Source organism: Falco rusticolus, chromosome 9, assembly GCF_015220075.1.
Source record: "Falco rusticolus isolate bFalRus1 chromosome 9, bFalRus1.pri, whole genome shotgun sequence".
Taxonomy (NCBI): domain Eukaryota; kingdom Metazoa; phylum Chordata; class Aves; order Falconiformes; family Falconidae; genus Falco; species Falco rusticolus.
Genome location: NC_051195.1, coordinates 13484750 through 13503133, shown reverse-complemented (window position 1 = coordinate 13503133; position 18384 = coordinate 13484750). Strand labels below are relative to the sequence as shown.

General features: G+C 38.8%; 1 protein-coding gene across 13 annotated transcripts in view; it reads left to right on the top strand.

Annotated features, from left to right (window-relative positions):
- Positions 1-18384, top strand: part of LDB3 (LIM domain binding 3) — a 127892-nt gene that overhangs the window by 7366 nt on the left and 102142 nt on the right. The window contains exon 2 of one of the 13 annotated variants that reach the window (XM_037400934.1): positions 2514-2593. The exons of the other annotated variants lie outside the window; for them this stretch is intronic. The gene's annotated coding sequence lies outside the window, so the exon portion shown is untranslated. The remainder of the gene's footprint in view (positions 1-2513; positions 2594-18384) is intronic. 13 annotated transcript variants of the gene reach the window in all.

Sequence of the window (18384 nt, the reverse complement as noted above, 5' to 3'; positions counted from 1 at the left end):
GTTGTCTTTTTATTTTTCCTCCTAAGAGCAATATTTTAGGGTGTTGCAGTGGAGTGCTATTATTACCTGAATTAGCTCAGTTTCTTAGAAGTTTTTAACATTGGGTGGTTTTCAGGAAACTTGTAAGCATTTCTCTTACCTACACTTCTCTTATCAAACTAGGTAGTTCTGTGTAACTTCTGGTTTGGGAACTCTGCTTTCTACTACCTCTTGCAGCTTCCTTGTGTTTGTTTTGGTGGGGTTTTTTTCCCCTCCTTCTGACAGTATCAAATTTGTTCCAGAATGCTCAGATCTTTTTAGAGACATCTTGGTTCCTCCACAAATCACCTGCAGAAGGTCTATTTTGTAGTGCAATGACAGGGGAGGTTACTTACATAACAGTGTTTAAAAGGAATACCAGAATGATTTAATCAGACAAATAGAATGCAGACAAAAGGTATGCTTCACTGCAAAAAAAGCCACCGACACTACTTTGAGAACTGGGTGGGGTTTTTTCATAGTGAAAAAATACAGTCTGTTAAGTGGTGGGTACCAAACTGATATCCCTGCAGCAGTCCTCGTTCAAAGTCATCAGTTAGCTTCTCAAGTCTTAACTATGCTGTTTCATATTCATACTGTAAAGCTCTGTATTATTATCTCCCTTATTCTTACGCACAGTGTTTCTTTCTCTGAAGACAGAGGCGCATTTACCTTAATACTAAGCCCTGTGATGATGAGAGAAACTTTTCATAACACCTTCTTTTGCAAAGAAGGCTGTTCTGTCAGTGTTATTAAAAAAAAGCAAGCAAAACCCAATCACCACCACCACCCAAAAATAAACACACTTCATAAACTTATATTAATTTCATTAGGGTAAATAATTTTGGTATTTCTGTCCTTATCCCACACAAGGTAAGTATAGAGAGGTGCCAACGTGTTTTTGTCAGAATTTTCATGACATAGAGCCTGTGCTGTATGGTATTGATTTTATATTTTTAAGTAATTCAGTCATACCTAGAGGCTGGGGCTATGGCACTTGCACTGTATGACACAATCAGAAATGAAAACCAAAGAACCCGTTGTCTCAAATTGTGATCTCTTAAAGTGTACTCACTATGCCCAAAGGCTATATGATTCTCATGGGGCTTGTGGGAATGTATGATGAGCAGGAGTGAAACCACAATGGCTGGATTCCCAGAGATGTGGAGGAATTACCTCTTCACACAGCTGGCTACGTTTCCAGCAGTAGAAGTGTCAGAAAGCACTGTTAAATGTTTTGAACTCTTTCCCGGTGAGGCCCAGTTTTTAGTTGGGAATGTTGCTTTGGGATGGGATTGGATTTTGTAGCCTGCCACACTGCCTTAGGGGGGAAAGGCAGGCATGCAGAAATGAACGTAGCCTCTTTCAGGAGGAGCTAGAGTAGGAATGCCTGCTGATTGTAATATTTTTTAATTGGAACACAGTGTAATACATGGCTTTTGATAATATTCTTAATGTCTATTTTTCATGTAGCATCTTTCACATAAATATATCTCAGAACAGATCAGATGTTCCCCTTAAACAGCAATTTGCAGTTATAAGTGAGTTAAGCTGTGAACTTAACCATAATTGCAATCTTACCATGGGGGAAAAGGAAAGCTGTACTTACATTCTGAAGATATTCTAGGGGGGGTGGAGTGTGGGAGAGAAGGTAAGTGAGGAAAATCCCCATCTTGAGAAGGGCACACAGCTCTAAATGTTGCCAGTGGATGCCATACGCTTATCCACGGACTGGTTTTGATCTGCAGCTGCCCTGCGATAAGATCAGACTTTCTATGTGCCAGATGAGTCCTAACCCCCAAACACTTCAACTTAAAGGGTCTTATAATTGCTTTTAATACCAGATGTGCTATAGCTCTTTTGCCTACATATGTGTAGTATCCCTCTATGCAGGCAGGTAGGGTTTACATGCAGACATGCTCTTTATACTCTAACTGCCCCCAAGCAACAAGACTGTCTGTGAGTGAGCCACAGAGAACAAAAAGACTCATCTTTTTTCACGGAGGCTCTGTGCTTTTCTCTCATGCGGTGAGAGAGTTGCCTCTGAGCTCTTGAGAAAGATGACGGCAACAGCCTACCACACTGGGATTGTACATCCCGTTTATAGTTTTAAGCCTGCATGTTCCCAAGGACCTGCCTGAAAGGGGAAGCTAGTATTGTGCCAGTATGAAGCTAGCCCACACCTAGACAGAAAGTGGGCACCCTGGACTTAGGAACTAGAGCTGTGGCTTAGCTGTCTGTTGACCTGCACTCTGTCAGCCAGCCCAATTCCTGCTCAGCTTGCACTCCACCTGAGAAGCAGGGGAGAGAATCTGAAAGTCTTTAAAGCCTACTGACAAAAGCATAATAAAAGACTGTGGCATTGCTATTGCTTCTGTTTAGGAAAATGCTCTTAAAACAGTGAGCAAGCAAGGGAGTTACTCAGAGCTGTTTGACACAACAGTTTAAAAGACTTTTAAAACACTGTCTGAGACACTGTATTTTCTTCCCCTCAGGTAGGTCCAGGTGATCAGCTCACTGCTGAATAGCCAACAACATAAGACACAGGAGTCACAGTCAGTCAGCTGGGTGACAGGTGAAGATGTGTTCCCCTGAAATGGATTGTTCTGCTTATCTGTTCTTTATCTAAAAATAAGTGCCTGGCTAATGTAGGGGGGGTGGGGACAGGAAAAGAGGAGACAAAGTGGAGAAGAGTTAAGGTCACTGCAGCTTTCATGCTCCTTTAATGATGGCATTAGAAAATAACCTGGGAAAATTTAAAAAATATTTTTCTGGTCCCTACTTTGCAGACCATCCTACCTTCTAGAACAAATTCTGTCATGAGATGCCATGGGCAGGGAGCAGAGGTAGGAAAACAGTATTGACAGACTCTTAGTAAAGCTTAACATCTGTCAGTCGTACTGAAATGAATGAGACCTGCAGGTTGTTGGCAGTGCTAAGAGCTGTCACCGGTGGCATGATCGTATGAATAAATCTGGTCTTTCCAAATTGATATGGGCAGCAAAGCAGGTTACTTTCTCCTATTGCTTGCATGAACTGTATGGAAGCAAGCAGAATTCATTAATTTTATAGACCAAATCATCTGTAAGAAGGCTTTTAGGCATAGTTAATTATCTAAGTGCTGTGTTGCCATATTACCTAAGATGGTATGATTGTATGTGGATGGATGCAATAGCAGAGCCACTTCATATATTTCTGAATAACCATTGCTGAACAGCAAGCTTTTCTAGTAAGACAGACTGGCTTGCAGGTGCTGCAATGAGCTGAAAGGTGTGTGAGAACTATCATCTGAGGTAGCAGATATATTATCCAGAACAACACAGTAACTCGTGAGTGGTATATTCACTCTGATTATCCATACGATTTTCTATTTCCTAATAGAAAGGTTTTTTAAAGTTGCCTGCATTCCAAACCGAAACCCAGAGCCTGAAACTGAAGGAGACTGTTTAAACAAAACAAAAGTGTTAAGTGTATTTTGGCTTTATTTTATGAAGTGAGGAAGAAGTTGAAAACTGGTGATGATGTAAGCAGTGAGGGGAAATGGCAAACGCTAATAGGAAAAAAAAGAAATTAGCTGATCTGTATACTTATCCTGATAAAAACAGCCTGAAACAGCTCTTTGGGGAGGAAAAAACCCTATTCTAGCATTTTGCAGTCTGCATCTCTGGAGGAGCTGGAAGTCTGTTCTCGTATTTGTTGGGCTCTTTCCTTTTATTAGCATCTTCTCCTGATTACTCCCTCTCCCTCCTCCACCCCTTAGCATGCTTGTATCAGCCTCTTGCCTGTGACTAGGTTTCCTTAGGAGCTATGTGAGAGTATTGATTTCCTGTGGGCCTATAGCATATGGGGTATCAGTGCCTTACAACAGGCACGTGATGGGGGAAGGGAGGCCCTCTTTGCTTTTTTTTCTTGAATGCAGGGAAATCTCAGATTATTTGGGTCAGGCACTATTCATTCTGCAACTGTCATTTGGACGACCATGTGGTGCTGTACGTAAATTGGAATCAGAAGAGTGCAGTTTACTTGTATTCACTGAACTGAAGAAATGTAACAAGTTTACTTGAAATGCTGATTCCATATCACCTCTTAAGCATCTGTCTCTGGTGAATCGAACTGCTGAGTAGTTGTCCTACAGCCACAAGTGCAACTTTGAGAGGTTTTCTTCAGTCTCCAAATGTGAAGTTCTGCACAATACTCAAAGCTGTAGATGAGTCTTTATAATAGGTGATATTCTACAAAATCTAACAAGTAAGTCCCGTGTCCTCTGAAAGCCTGCCTTTTTAACTACTATTCAGTGGAGATGTTTCCGTTTTTCCCAAAAAACTCAAATGACTCAGTCAACCTCAGAGATGGGGAGCGAGCCATTTAATGTAATGACTGGCTTATGTCTAGATAAACTGTCATTATATCTTATGCATGAGTGGTTTCACATTCTTCCAGTCTTCTACAGTTTAACTCAAAGTAGTTCCTTGTGAGAGGAAAATGAAATACTTCCAGACTGACTTTTAAGAACACTCCAAAACTTCCTTTTCTGTTTTTGATAACACAGCTATTCTGTGGGCATCAGCATTTCTTTGGGATAATCTGCTTAATTTCTAGATCACTTCTTGAGCAACAGTCACCCCATCCAAAGCCAGAACATTCTGAATTTTATTATGTGCAGTCATTTGTCATGTGTACGAATGTGTTGGTATAATGAGAGAATGTTAGTTATTTTAGATGGTATCTTTGCTTTCAAACTAATTTACAAGCCAATTCTGGTATGTTTACAACTACCGTTATCAGAAATTATTGTATTTCTGTGAGCCTGAACCCTACAAGGAACTCCGAAACTTTCTGATTTGGTATTATTTGTTTGAGATGTTCCAGTAGTCAGCATCTACACTATAAATGACAGTTCAGTATACAGGGCATTTGTATGATATGGTTGCATCTCTCATCAAGCACAAGTGGCTTGTGTATGTTGGGCAAGGAGAGAGGGAGCAGATTCTCTAGTCGCATTCTGTTTAAATAATATTTATTGGACCAAAGAAAGAGGTGGCTTCTGGTGCCTGGGGATCAGAAAATCCCTGGATACTGGGGACTTGCTTCAACTCTCTGCTCTGACTACAGCAGAACAAAGGTTTAAACTTGGTTGTCCAGGTCCTCTAAGAGGTAAGGCATTAGTTATTCTGAGGCAGACGATATTCCCTGTCTTAACCAAAAATCCCATATAAGGTCTGAGGAGTAATCCCAATGGACATTTCACCATTCCTCTGCTAACTCTTTAAGAGAAGGTTTGATTTCAACAGATACCTGATTTTTGTAATACAAAGCAAATCCACCACAAGTTGTGCTATTTTTTCCCTTCTGGTTCAACAATCATTAAGAGGCTTTTGTTTTCTTTCCTTGAAGAAAACATTCCGAAAAATCCATGCAGCTTGTTGTGTATCTTTAAACTCAGGATTTTTGGGGAAGAGTCCTTTTATTATAAATTTTATTTAAATATTAGTATCATAATGCAGTGTGATTTGAATGCATGTACTGTACTCAACCAAAGAACTTTCAGGAAGGACATGGATCAAACTACAGCTCTTGGTCAAATGATTTCTCTTTTAAATCAAGTATGTGCTGGGAACTGAAAGGCAGCCTCTCCTACCTGTTTGTGTAATTAAAGTAATCACTAAATACTAAGCTTTACTGCTGAAGGTTGGAGTGTATATGGACTATTATGTTATGTACTCTGCACAGTGTCTGTGCAGACATCATGCACAGCTGTAAGGTTCTGGTTCTCAATTCTATCCATGTTTTGAATTTCAGGAGAAACATTTAGGCCAGATTAATGTGAATAATGGCCCATAACAGCTGAGGTACCTGTTGAAATGATGTTACATCATCAAACCTGCTGCTCTGACTGTTCTAACACATAATACATAACCCGTGGATTTAAAGTCATGCCTTTATTTCACCTGCTAAATGCAGCTTTTCTCTTTGGGGTGTGATGGTGTCTGAATCATCAGTGCTCGTGTAGCATTATCCATGAAAAGAGCTCAGTGTATGAAATAATTGGCTGAAGAGCATCTATGCAATTACCAACTCAGTTATAAATACAGTCGCTATTTATTGGTGCTAGCTTACTACTCATGCCAAAAACCACTACACAGTGACTTAGCAGCTTTCTTCCCTTGAACAGGAGGCATAGTGTTAAGTGTGAGCAAGTTGGGCCCAAGACTGGTGAGAAACAGAGAAGTTCACAAGTGGCGATAACCATAGTTATTTTGTCTTTATGGAGGAGAAGGAGAAGGTTTCTTAACCTAAGGAAACAGATCCACAACTCAAATGAGTTACGTTCCTTTTTGTGTTGTTTTAACATTTAGCAATGTTCCCTAGCAACTGGATATTCTGGTCTGACAAATTGCTTAGCCTTTGATCTAGAGTTTATTTTTTTGAGAATATAGTTCATGTAGTATTTCAGGAAGTCCTCAGATTTACTTAATTATCATTAAAGTTAGTAATTTTGCAGATCCTTTAGTAAACGCAGCAGGAGGTAACCATTAAATTATGAATTTAAAGATGCTGAACTGATAGTGCTTTATAATTAAAATTAACAATAAGCTTTTTTCAGGTAGAACTTTTTATTAGTGTCTGATGTCTGAACTCTGTAAATGGCTGTCTACATAACACAGCAGATAACCTTGTCATTAGCTGCATTCTGAACACATTATTGCAAAATGTTCTCCAGCCAGCGGAACACGAAGAGGGAAATTAGCTCTGCAAATATGTCAGCATTAACTTTCTGTACCAGCAACAGCAGTTCTCATCTGGTCACTCTTGTTGTCTAATTAGTAGCATAATATGCATGTTTTTTATAACTCTTCAAAATTTTTAAAAAAACAGCAAACCACAGACATTTAGCAGCCCTGTGAAAGTATCAAAACGTGTACAAAATGCAATGGTCTTCACTATAATCTAGCATTCGTAGTGGACTGGAGCTATCAGAGAACACAATTTGATGTAGTTGATTTGTGTAACTAGAAGTTTCTGCATGTAGGTACCTGAGATGCCACCATTGTGATGCATAATATAGTGTTAAATAATGTCCAATATAATGTGAGATACTGCTCTTCTTTTTTTACTGGGATTTGTTGCAGGAATAGCCAGATGCTCAATGTGCAGGTAAGTTATTAACCCCTGTTAAAAGATCATGAGAAGGGGAGAGGAAGGAGGGAAATTTTTTGCTGAACATGGTAAAAATCAATACTTGCGAGTCTTGAGGAAAGAAATTAATTTAAAATGTTGTCTGGCAACGTCAGCTATGGTATGCTTTGAAATTATTAATATGAATTGAAAAAGGATGCCTTATATGCAGCATGTTAAAGGGCTGTTTCTTCTGTACTAGTATAACTAAAGCCTTAATAAAAAAGGCTACCTGAAAGCAAAATCTCAGAACTGGCTTTTTGTTACAATTGCCTAAATCCTTAAATCCTAATCTGATAAAAGTGTGCTGTGATATTTAACAATGGCACTTCATAAAGAATTTCATTCTTGCCTGTACAGAGTGAGGTCAAAGATGCCACACATGTGCTGTTCAGTCACATTGTATTGACCCATAATTTACGTAAAATAAATTTTAAATCAAACTGGTATCACCTGTCAAAATGTGCTGCATAGATGATAAAAAAAAAAAAAATGTATTTTACTTAAATGCTATCATAACTCCAGGTCCTAAATGAAATAAAAGCTTGATCATGTGAAGCTGGTCCTGAAACTCAGTCCAGCCCTACTGTTGAGTACCCTTTGGGAACAGTTCTAAAATCTGTGATTTTCAGATCCATTAAGAATATAATTTTTTCCCCCAAATGTGAACCTGTTTCTGTGTTCTTCTGAAAGATTTTAAGGAACAAGAGCACCCAGCTCTTATTTATAGGGGGAAGAAATAATTTATTTTTTTTCCCACCCACTGGCTTTGAGTGTAAGCACTGTTTCTGGAATTAGGTACCCTGAAAATAATGTTTCCACCTTAAAAACGGCTCCAGATGACATCTTGAATGTACTTCATGCAAGGTGACTCCTCTTTTAGTAGTAGTGGCTAGCAGCCATTTTCCCAAAAAGTCAATGAGATCTTGCTCTTCTTTTAGGAAGATGTAATGGGTCAAATGTCTTAAAGGCGTGCAAATCCCCTGGCAAGGGTAGAGTTACTTTCTGCACCTCCCACATGCATAGCTGGTGTTGTGATCATCTATGCCACAGGTGTTCAGTGCCTGGACACTGTGCATAAATAGGTTTTAACCTTTCCCCAAAATCCTTCCAAATACACTTGATTTGTTGCAATGGCAGCTGAGGATTAGGAGGAATACAGCCTTTCATGTGCTTGCACCATATCCCCTTCTTTCCCTTGCTCAGAGCCCAAATTCCAGCTGCTGGGTTAATTTGGCTCCCTTACTTGCTGCTCTTGGTTAGCCATACTTGTTAATACAGACATAAACCCTTACTCTCATTAAAGGTAACAGGCTTAAAGGCACGCAGTTACTTTAAACAATTTATAGCTCTTCAGTTTAAAGCCAGCATAAGTGACAATTAGTCTTTGTGGCATGAAGAAAAATAACGGTAAGGCATTGTAGTACTTATTATACCTGGTTAGGGTGCCATGCACACTCTTCAGAAGTCTCTGTGGGACTCTCATGCTATATTTAAAGCATCCTGTAACTTAGGAAGCTATTTTGAATTGGAATGAATGCTACATTTACCTCAAGGTTCTGGAATGGGACACGGTATCCAAAACTCCAAAAATACCACATGTAACCCCAGATTCTGGTACATAGTGCCAAATCAGAATGCTCTGGTATTAGGGTGAATTTGGGCTGCCTTTTCTTGATCCTGAGGGTCACTGGGACCGTCCTGCTCTATTTGAGAATGTCAGCATTCTCTCCTTACCTAGTCATAGCTGGCTCAAAAATGGCCAAGAGCAGTTGGTACTATGGCAGGTGTTTAAAAAAGAAATAGGCAGCTGAAACAAGATGTTCTCTTTCATCAAAGTTGGCTAAGATTAACTACTCTAGGTAATAAATGGGTAGTTTTTCTGCTAATTTTTAGACAGGAGTTGCAAAATACAAGTACTCTCCTGACCTCCTGTCAAAATTGCTTTCCTGTCAGACTCTTTTATCTCACTTGTTGACTTAAATTATCTAATCCTTTCATCAGCTATATGGGGTGGATGAGGATCTCTCTATTACGTGTCTGCTTTGCCTTCTTGATGAGAAGAAGTGGTCAAAAGTCTGTGTCATCAGTTGTTTGAACAACCCAAAGCCATTATAACAGCAATCTTCTCAGTTTAATTGCCTACTGCTTCATTTCAGCGAAACATTTCTAAAATTAAAATATGTGCTGTGTTGGCATATAGTTGTCAGTAGTCCAGGATGAGCGCGCAGAGCTGTGGGTAGCAGGCTGTTGGAGGTAAGCCCCTGATGGAAAGAGTGAACAGATTATGAGGGTGCCAGAATTGTTTGGCTGTTTCATCCCTGAGACACAGCATAACTATCCTCTCTTTAGAGGGAGGAACTATCCCACAATTGAAAGCTGTGTGCCTTAGTTGTAGCAGTTGGCTGCAAGGACAAGTACCAATATTGCTGTGGTCTGTGGTCATGTGGGAGGCCCATAACGGTGGCTCTTGGCATTCATCCTCGCTCCATGTGGGATCGTACTCTGCTGTCTCCTCCTTCCATATGCCCAGGATGCTGATGGGGGTGTCCCCCCCTGCCTGCCTTTCCTTGCTCTGCCCCACACGTTCTCCCTCACCGAAGTCTGCCGTCCTTTCTTTGCTCTCAGCTTTCAGCGATCTTCAGATTTACTGCACTGTGAGTGGAGGAGTAAAGAGATGAAAGCTGCATTTGGAAAGTGAAAGTTACAGACCCTTCCACAAGGTGTTAGAATTTCTTATAAAACAGTGAAGGGAAGAAGAAAGAATATGTAGGATGTAAGGGTGCAGGAAGGAGTTGGCTAAACAGGGTACCTTATTATGGAGGTTCACAACTTCTCTGTATGTAGCTGTGGGGTCTTCTGTTTCTCTGATTACACATGTGGCTGTATTAAATAGTTTTCTTTACCATGTGTTGTGGAACCCAAGCTGCAACTAATACCAATATAATTCCTGTGTTGAGAATAGGGTATATCTCCACTGAGAATTCCTGGAAGAGACTTTCCTCCCCTTACAACCATACATCCTATAGCCCAGAAAATGATGTTTTTGCCCTACTCATCAGCAATTCCCTTTCCCTACGTTTCTGTGCTTAAGTTTCTGCAGAGCTTTGCTTCCTCACCCTGCAAAATGTCATTTTTAGAGTATAATCTCCAACTTTTTCTCTGAAGAAATTATGCTGAATATAGATAGTAGGACACATTAATCTTTAAGAAAAAAAAAATACAAGTGGATAGTGGTTGTGAGCATTTCTGTAAGTCAGGGGTCCTCAAACTTTTTAACCAGGGGCCCGGCGCGCAGATGAAGTAGCAGGCAGCCATCTGCGGCTGCTTGGTTTCCCCCCCAACCCCCAGCAGGGGGTTCTGTAAATACCGGGGGCCGGATTGAGGACCCTGGGGGGCCGTATCCAGCCCACGGGCCATATTTTGAGGACCCCTGCTGTAAGTTCTTCATGGCAAAATGCGGGAACATGTGCTGCATCTTTTATAAGCCCATGTTGTCTTTGGGTGCTAACATCATTAACTTGATTGAATTCCTAGAAAACATTCTTTAGGTGACCTAAAGAAATAGGCAAATGAGTGAAAGAATAATAAAAAAACCCCAAACAACTGCCCTGCAGAGGAAAAGAAACAACAGGCTTTTCTGGAAAATATGCCCTGTGAAAGATGTGCATGTGTGTCCTAAATGGCACTGGAGGCACCCCAATGACTCACATAGAAAAGGTCTGGATCTTCAACTCACACAGATCTAGTATTTCTTCTTTTATGCAATATGGATAACATGGCTTTGAGAGTCAGAGGTGAATAAGTGGGTGTAAAAAACAAAGCAGAATAAGCCTGTAAGCTCTAGAGTATTTGTGAATTAATTCAGTTTTAATTTCAGATCAGTTTAATCTAGACCAAATTCTAATTCCTTTCCTAGTAAGGATGGGAAGAAGTCTAAGGACCAATAATTTACATGAACAGGGTTGCTGTTTGGAAGAACATGAAGTGGTTTTGTTTTTTCCCAGTGTGTGTGACTTGTCATAGAGGTTATCCCAGCTTGTGGGAACATTCTCGGTAAAAAAAAAAAAAAAAAAAAAAAAAAAAAGTGATCATTACTTCTACAATATTGAAGACATATTTGCAGTATGATTGACAAGATGAGGAGGTGGTATATAATTTCTTTGCACATCAAGGGACTGGCAGCGAATGAAACCAGAACTAGAACTTAGCTGCTTTATTTATCCCTTGAACAGATGCAGTACAAGCAGCTGCAATAAGATCTTTTATACATTCCACCCACGATTCCCTGGAGTTCATGTGTCCTAAAGACAACCTGGAAAGGAGGCAGGACACTCTCTTGTACAGTATTATATTTTATAAGTACAGTGTGAGATGCTGATCCTTCCCATGGGGAAGGAATTCAAAGCTGGATCTGAGTTTCATGCCATTGGATGATATGGGTAGATGTCTCCTTTTCTCTTGCCACTCTGAGTGCTTAGCTCAATTAGTTAATTTGGTCTGTAACTTCTTTTGTTTTATTAAAACTTTACAGGCCAGGAAACAGCACAAAAGAGTATAAATCTTAATATAATTTAACACTTAGAATTATTTGGCTTATTAACTGGACATTTGGTTAGTTTTATCTGAGGAAGGCATTGTTAAGAGAACTTGTAACAATATTACTTTTTTGTCTACATTGAGTCTTGATCCTCCTCCACTGGTTTTTCAGAGATTGGATTGGGTCCCAATATTAAATGCATTTCCAAGCTTAGAATGCCAAGGAAGAGCTCTTGCCATGAGTTGATTGTTAAGCTTCTTTAAAGGCTTTAGGAAGAAGCTTTGTTGACATTAAATTTTAGAACATCCACAGTGAATGTTCTTGCCTGGATGCCTGAAGTCCATAGTTTTAATCTTCCCCTAAAGTATCTGTGCTTAGCTACTGCCTGGGTAGTGGCTATCTAGCCCATACATCTGTACTAGTATGAGACTGTCCTGGGATATACTAATGCTGTAAAGAGAGATGTGTAGAAAGTAGTCTCTAAAATGTTATCTTTTCCCAATGTAGACAACCCAATTTTACAATAATTAAATATGGCTCAGAAACTAGCAAGAAAAGCCCCCAATGTCAAAGTCTCTCTGAAGAAAGAAGAGGGTGCACACCATCTTCTGAAGCTGTTCATGTCCTCCCACTATTGCCACAATTACATTGATGTGATTATCATTAAAAATTATTTTTCTCAGTGTGTCATAAAAGAAAAGCATTTTTTTTTGGCTAAATTCTAACACTGTACAAGAGCTGATTATCTTGAAGAGGTGAAGTTGAAACATCTAATTGTTTCTTAATATTTATTTGAATATTTTCATGTATTTATTGAATACAGCCATAATATTAAAAGCTTGAAATGCCTATGTTTATTTCTGCTTAAAAAACCCCCAACAAACAAACAAAGAAAGGAAATAAGAAATCAAGTAAAAACATGTTTGTTTGGAAAGATATCAAATCCTGAGACTAGATGAAGGTGGCAGTGACTTACAATGGCCTTGGTACATTTTTAGTTGATCGTAGACATTTTTGGTTGGTATGCAGGAAACATTCTTCCGGTTTTCCCTCCCGAATGTATACTGCCTGTGACCTGTGTATTTATCTTTGGATGCAGATGGCCTATAGAAAAATCTCTCCTGCTTTTGTTGTATGCCTGTGATGAACAGGTACTCTTGATACATATAATAATATATACGTAGCCCTTTTCTCTATCATTTGTCACACCATGACTTACATTTTGCCCACTTTATTTTACTTTGCCACCAGAAAAAATAAAAATCTAGGCTGTTTTGATTTATCTTTTTACTTTTTCTCTAGTTTCATTCCTTTAGTATTCAAGAACATAGAGACTTGGATTTTTCTCTGAATTGTAGAGCTTTGTTTTGTTTTGCTAATCTGTTTGCATGTCTTACCTAGTTAGACAATGGGTTTGATGGCCTGGATGTTTTTTTCTTGGATGAACTTGCAAAACTTGTCCAACAGGCTCAGCATCTCCAACTGAACTTGTGGGCACTACTGTGACACCAAGGACAAACAGCCATTGGTTTCACTGCGTCTTGACACTTTCTTCTCTTCCTCTGGTGGCTTTTATCGCTTTGTATTACACATAGGTTGCACTGTGACAATTCTCAATTTAGTTAGATAACAGAGTGAATGCCATGGCCTCATGTTTAAGGAGAGCTGCCTATAAGCTGCACTTAAAATTGATAGTATGAATCTTAACCTCTGCTTAGCTTTGAAATATGGCTTTCACTTTGTATAATGCCTGACATTGTCTTGAAATTTGTCTTTTTACTTTCTATTCTTACCTCTGACACCTCCATCTTCTGGTTTTTATGGCTAATTTTTATTGCAAAGATTACTGAGAGAGACAGAGAGACTAGAACAGGTCTTTAGCTTTTGATTATAATAAATATTGTCCATTTTGTGATATGAGAACACTATATTGAAGATCATGTCGTATCCTTTTTGCTAGCTTCGCTCCCACCCGCTCTTATGTTTAGTCTTACCAGAAACGTAGCTGTTTATATCCTCTAAGTAGAAACCCAATTCAGAAATAACTACAAGACTGGACAAACTGCATGTGTACTTGAAATGTAAGCATGTATTCCAAGACAGGGAGGTTGTTAGCAAGCTGTGTATATACTAATAGATATCTAGGGTGCATGTGGAGAGAAATGCTACAGTCAAGTCTGAAAGAAGGGAGAGCACTGCAGGCCTACATACTGGCATAGGACCATGAGGAAGAAGTTTGAAGTCTTGCCTGGCAGCTATCCTTCTATAACAATCCTCCAGTTCTAATGAACAAAAGATTAATCTATTTTAATTTAAACAAGGAAGATGGAAGCTTGGAGAATAAATAGTCCTGCTTCTACTTCAGTGCTTGCTCACGATATTGGCACTGGGGTTTAGAACAAAGGTGATTTATTTTGTGTTGATCTGTATTTTATTTTAAATATTTTCTGGTTTGGTAGCAAGAAGGAATGTTCCTCAGTAGGAATTAAAACAAACCCCAACCAACTAGCCAACCAAAAAAAAAAAGTAAATTCTCAATAGTGTGAGAAATTATTTGGCTTTTAAAGAACCAAAGCTATTCAAGTCATAAAAGTTTAGGTAGAATATAATTAAAGAATTCTTTTTCTTTTGCATATTTCAAACAGAGTACTAAGTCTCTGTGACATGCCCAATTCCAAATGTAAAATCTCCTCCTTTTTTTTTTTTTTTTTTTTTTTTGTCCCCCCCTCAGTTTTATCAAAGTATGAAAGTATTGACCGAGTGAGATGCTATTGTTGGCAAGCCTTTGATGGACACTCTTGGAATTTCATTGCAGGAGCCACGACTTCTGTTTTATCTGAAATCTCACTGGCTCTTGATGACAGACAAACTCTGTTTTTAGCATTGCACTGAAGGTCAGGCAAATGACTGGTTTCCAAATAGAGTAACTGAAGATACTGGAACAGATTTATTCCTGGTATAATTCCACTAGTTCTATGAAGTTACAGGGGAAATGTATTTGTCAAGAGAGCCTTATGAGTTGAAGGGTAATACTGCTGTTCTCAATCACTTGTATATAAAAGGAGGTTGGAAAAAATATTTAACATAAAGTTAAAATTCCTTCTGTAAGAGAGATGGTACACCTGCTAAGATGAGGGTGACACTTTTAGCTGGTATAAACCAACACAACTCCATTAAGGAGAGCGAACTCCATAGAATGTGGTATTTTTTCTAATACCTGGGAATCTAGCTCATCGTTTTTTAATCAGAGATGAGGTTGAGGTTTTCTGGTTATGTATTTATTTTATGGTTAATCTAGGACACTTAGACACTGCTTAGGTTACTATCCTAGTGGCATTTGGGATGATTCCATTATTTTTCACAGATCTTTAATTTTAGCTACAGTTTTGGCATACCTCGTCTATAAAACTGATTATCAAGCCGACTGTTTAAATATTTCACTTCATTTTTCCAAGTCATATGTGACCTTAATTCATATACAAAGCAAAAAATTGATTTTTCAGATGGATCAAGAAAAGTCAGTAGCTGTTTGTGAAAATTAAAACTAGACGCTGTTGTACCATTGCTCAGGTATTAGGAAAGGAATAATCAACATCTTTGTAGAATGACATTGCAAAGGCCAAAAATACTAGAAGCTGTGAAAAATTTCTTATACGAAAAACTACACAGATCAGACCATACCGACTGTTTCCAAATCACTGTGAGAAGTGGAGGAGTGTATGCGTGCTTATGGCTGCAAGAAGTGTACGTGTGTCAGCAGGGAGGTATAGCTATGGCTAACGAGGAGGGGCTTTTCATCTCCTACTTTGTTAGTGTGAAATGGTCAGTCTAGGTTGGGGATATGTGAAGTCATAGATGCAGAAAGATCCTTTGATGGGTAAAAGCTGTGATCTTCTATGCCACTGTGTGCCTCAAGGACTAGGAGTATATTGATTACCAACATCCTATGGCACTGGGAGTTGGTACAACATTCCAGATTAAGTTTTTACAAAGAGGGCATTATCAAGAATGTGAAGGAAGTGTAAAATATTTTATATTTTGTAAAATATTTGCAAATACGATTTTTGTAGTTCTGAGGCAGAAATGTATGCCTTAATGCTCAAACAACATGTTTTAATACTTTGGTCTTACTTTCACCAAGAGATTACACTTCAGTGAGCTTTTCTCTTTGAGGTGGCAAAATGTTTAATGACAGATACCCTTACGATCATGAAGTACAAACAACAGTTGCCGTGATGAGGCAGGATTTCTTCAAATTCATTTACCTTTGACTCTAATGCTATACCCCGAAGGCTCTGCTTTTCCAAATCGTTCACAACATATGCTGTTTTTAAATCCATCAGACAATCCTGCACTCACTCTATACCCTATGTTCTAATGTCAAAGCAAATCTATGTTCTACTTGTGGCACCTGCTGCGGCACATACTTCAGCTACTTCAGGGTAGTACTAAGCATACCACCATACTTAAAGTCCTGTCAACATAGCTGTGATAAAGACCCTTTGGAAAATTTATAGCTTTGCCCTAAAATAATCATTTATCATAACTCATATGGGAGACTTAATTGGCTTTTAGTACTTGTAATAATTTGCATTAGTGCCCTTCATGAAACAGTGCCATGTGTGTAACTACAGGCCTCATATAGAATAGGAGTACTTTCATTTTTAACAAGGCAAAACAATTTCTGTTACAAATAAACTCCATTTTTAAAAAAATACCTAAGACAGTCAATGTATTAGTAAGCACCATTGCACTGCATACTCTTAAGTCAGGCTTTGGAAACAGCAGTCTGTATTACTAAATACTGAAAATATTATCATAGGTTGAATTACAAGTTTATAACAAAAATAGATTAAACCTTTTTTTTTCCTTTACTAATACCAACATAGTTCAAATGATAGGTTAACAAAATGTTGTATAATAATATTACTATCCACTATGGAAATACATGTGCTATGGGACTGGCAAATACTTTGTCTGTAGCTTATGCAAAAGCATACAGATCCCTCAGCCTCTTTGGCATATTAATATTATGACTGGATTTGAGAGTGTGTGCTGTCTGCACATGGATGACATTTCCCAGTTGATTGTTATATCTATTACATAAAACTAGAAAGGGAAACAAAAGATGTTTTAAGGGGGGGGGGGGGGGAAGTTACTTTCTTAGTATTAACTCATGTTTACTGTAGAAGTTTCTGTACTTATCCTTTCTTCCCACTGAGATGTGTGCAAGTCTGAAATCCAATCTCTTCTAAATCCATTATACTTTTTTTTTTTTTAATGCTTCTCCATGCTTCATAGGTTTGTCATGACAAGGAGTTGCTTAATTGAACTACAGATAAATGTAGATGGATCTTTTTGGTCCTGTGGACTATTCTCCTGACTTTCTGCCACTAACATGGGCTTGTTGTCAGCATTCTACCAACACAGGCATCTTCAAACTTTAATTTCTCTGATTTAGGCTTATAAATCATTCAAAAGATAGCAAAGATTTTGTGCTTTGAGTGTTCACGTACTGGAGTGGCAAAGGGCTGGTACAGGGAGGAAGGCGTGTTACACATTGACTTTGCAAGATGGCAAGTTATGTGTGAGTCCTGCCCTGCTCTCTTGTGAAGCGAGTTTGCTGCCACCCTAGCCATCGTCATTGGAGAGGGGCCTTCAGATGTAAAGGTGAGATGGACTTAAAAGTTGTTACTTTTGATAAGAAGAGCAGGGAGGTTGCTCTTCAGAACAGAAGCAAGTGGGGACATGAGCACCAGGCTGCCTGTAATCCTTAGTTTTACTTCCATACTCATAAAACCAACAAACGTTAACATAAAACTGTACATGGAATAGAAGAGCTTTTAGAACCCTATTGTAAATTAAAGGTATGTTTTCCAAATGTTTGTTGAGAAGAAATCATTGATATTTTGCCAGAGGTGAAAATGCGAACTCTGATTTACCATTGCTAGGCAGCTATGCAGTCATTTGCTACAAAGCGGCAAAGAGGGGAACTGAAATACTTGTATTTGTGCTGAAGAGAGTAACTTTGTGCTAAGTAATGGGGAATTAGGACCATAATATTTTTGCTGCGCTAAAGTTTTACTTCTAATGTGTTGACAGACAGGATAGAATAATAAAATCCCAAGAGAAAGAAGTCTTCTGGTCCTCCAAGCAAACAAACTGGGGTCACAGGAGGAATACACACAAGAGAGCTCATTTCCTGCATCAGGCTCACTTTCGCAATGGCTTGTTTCACACCTTACTTGGGGAAGGTACTTGTAATCGTGCTGTTTCAAAAGCTGTTAGTCTTAAAGCAGATCTGTTCTTTGCCCTTCCTTCTTTAAAAGGATTTAACCACTTTTGATATTCAGACTTTCAGTTCTCCATTCTGGGTTGTTGATTGGTGGTGGTTTTTTTTTCTTTCCTTTTGAGGGCTGATTATCAGTGTACCTACTAATACAAGCACAAGACTTTCTAATTACACACTTACACAGCATAAACAGCACACAGCCTTCTTATCAGTCTTTACATAAGATGGGCATGACTTTGTGTCATATCTGAGTTGCAGCCAGCAAAAGCTCAGCTTGACAGCCTAGTGCTTTTTCCCCCTGGACTATCGCATTGCACATTCTTACAGGGTCATGCATGATAAAAAAGGATAAGGGGCC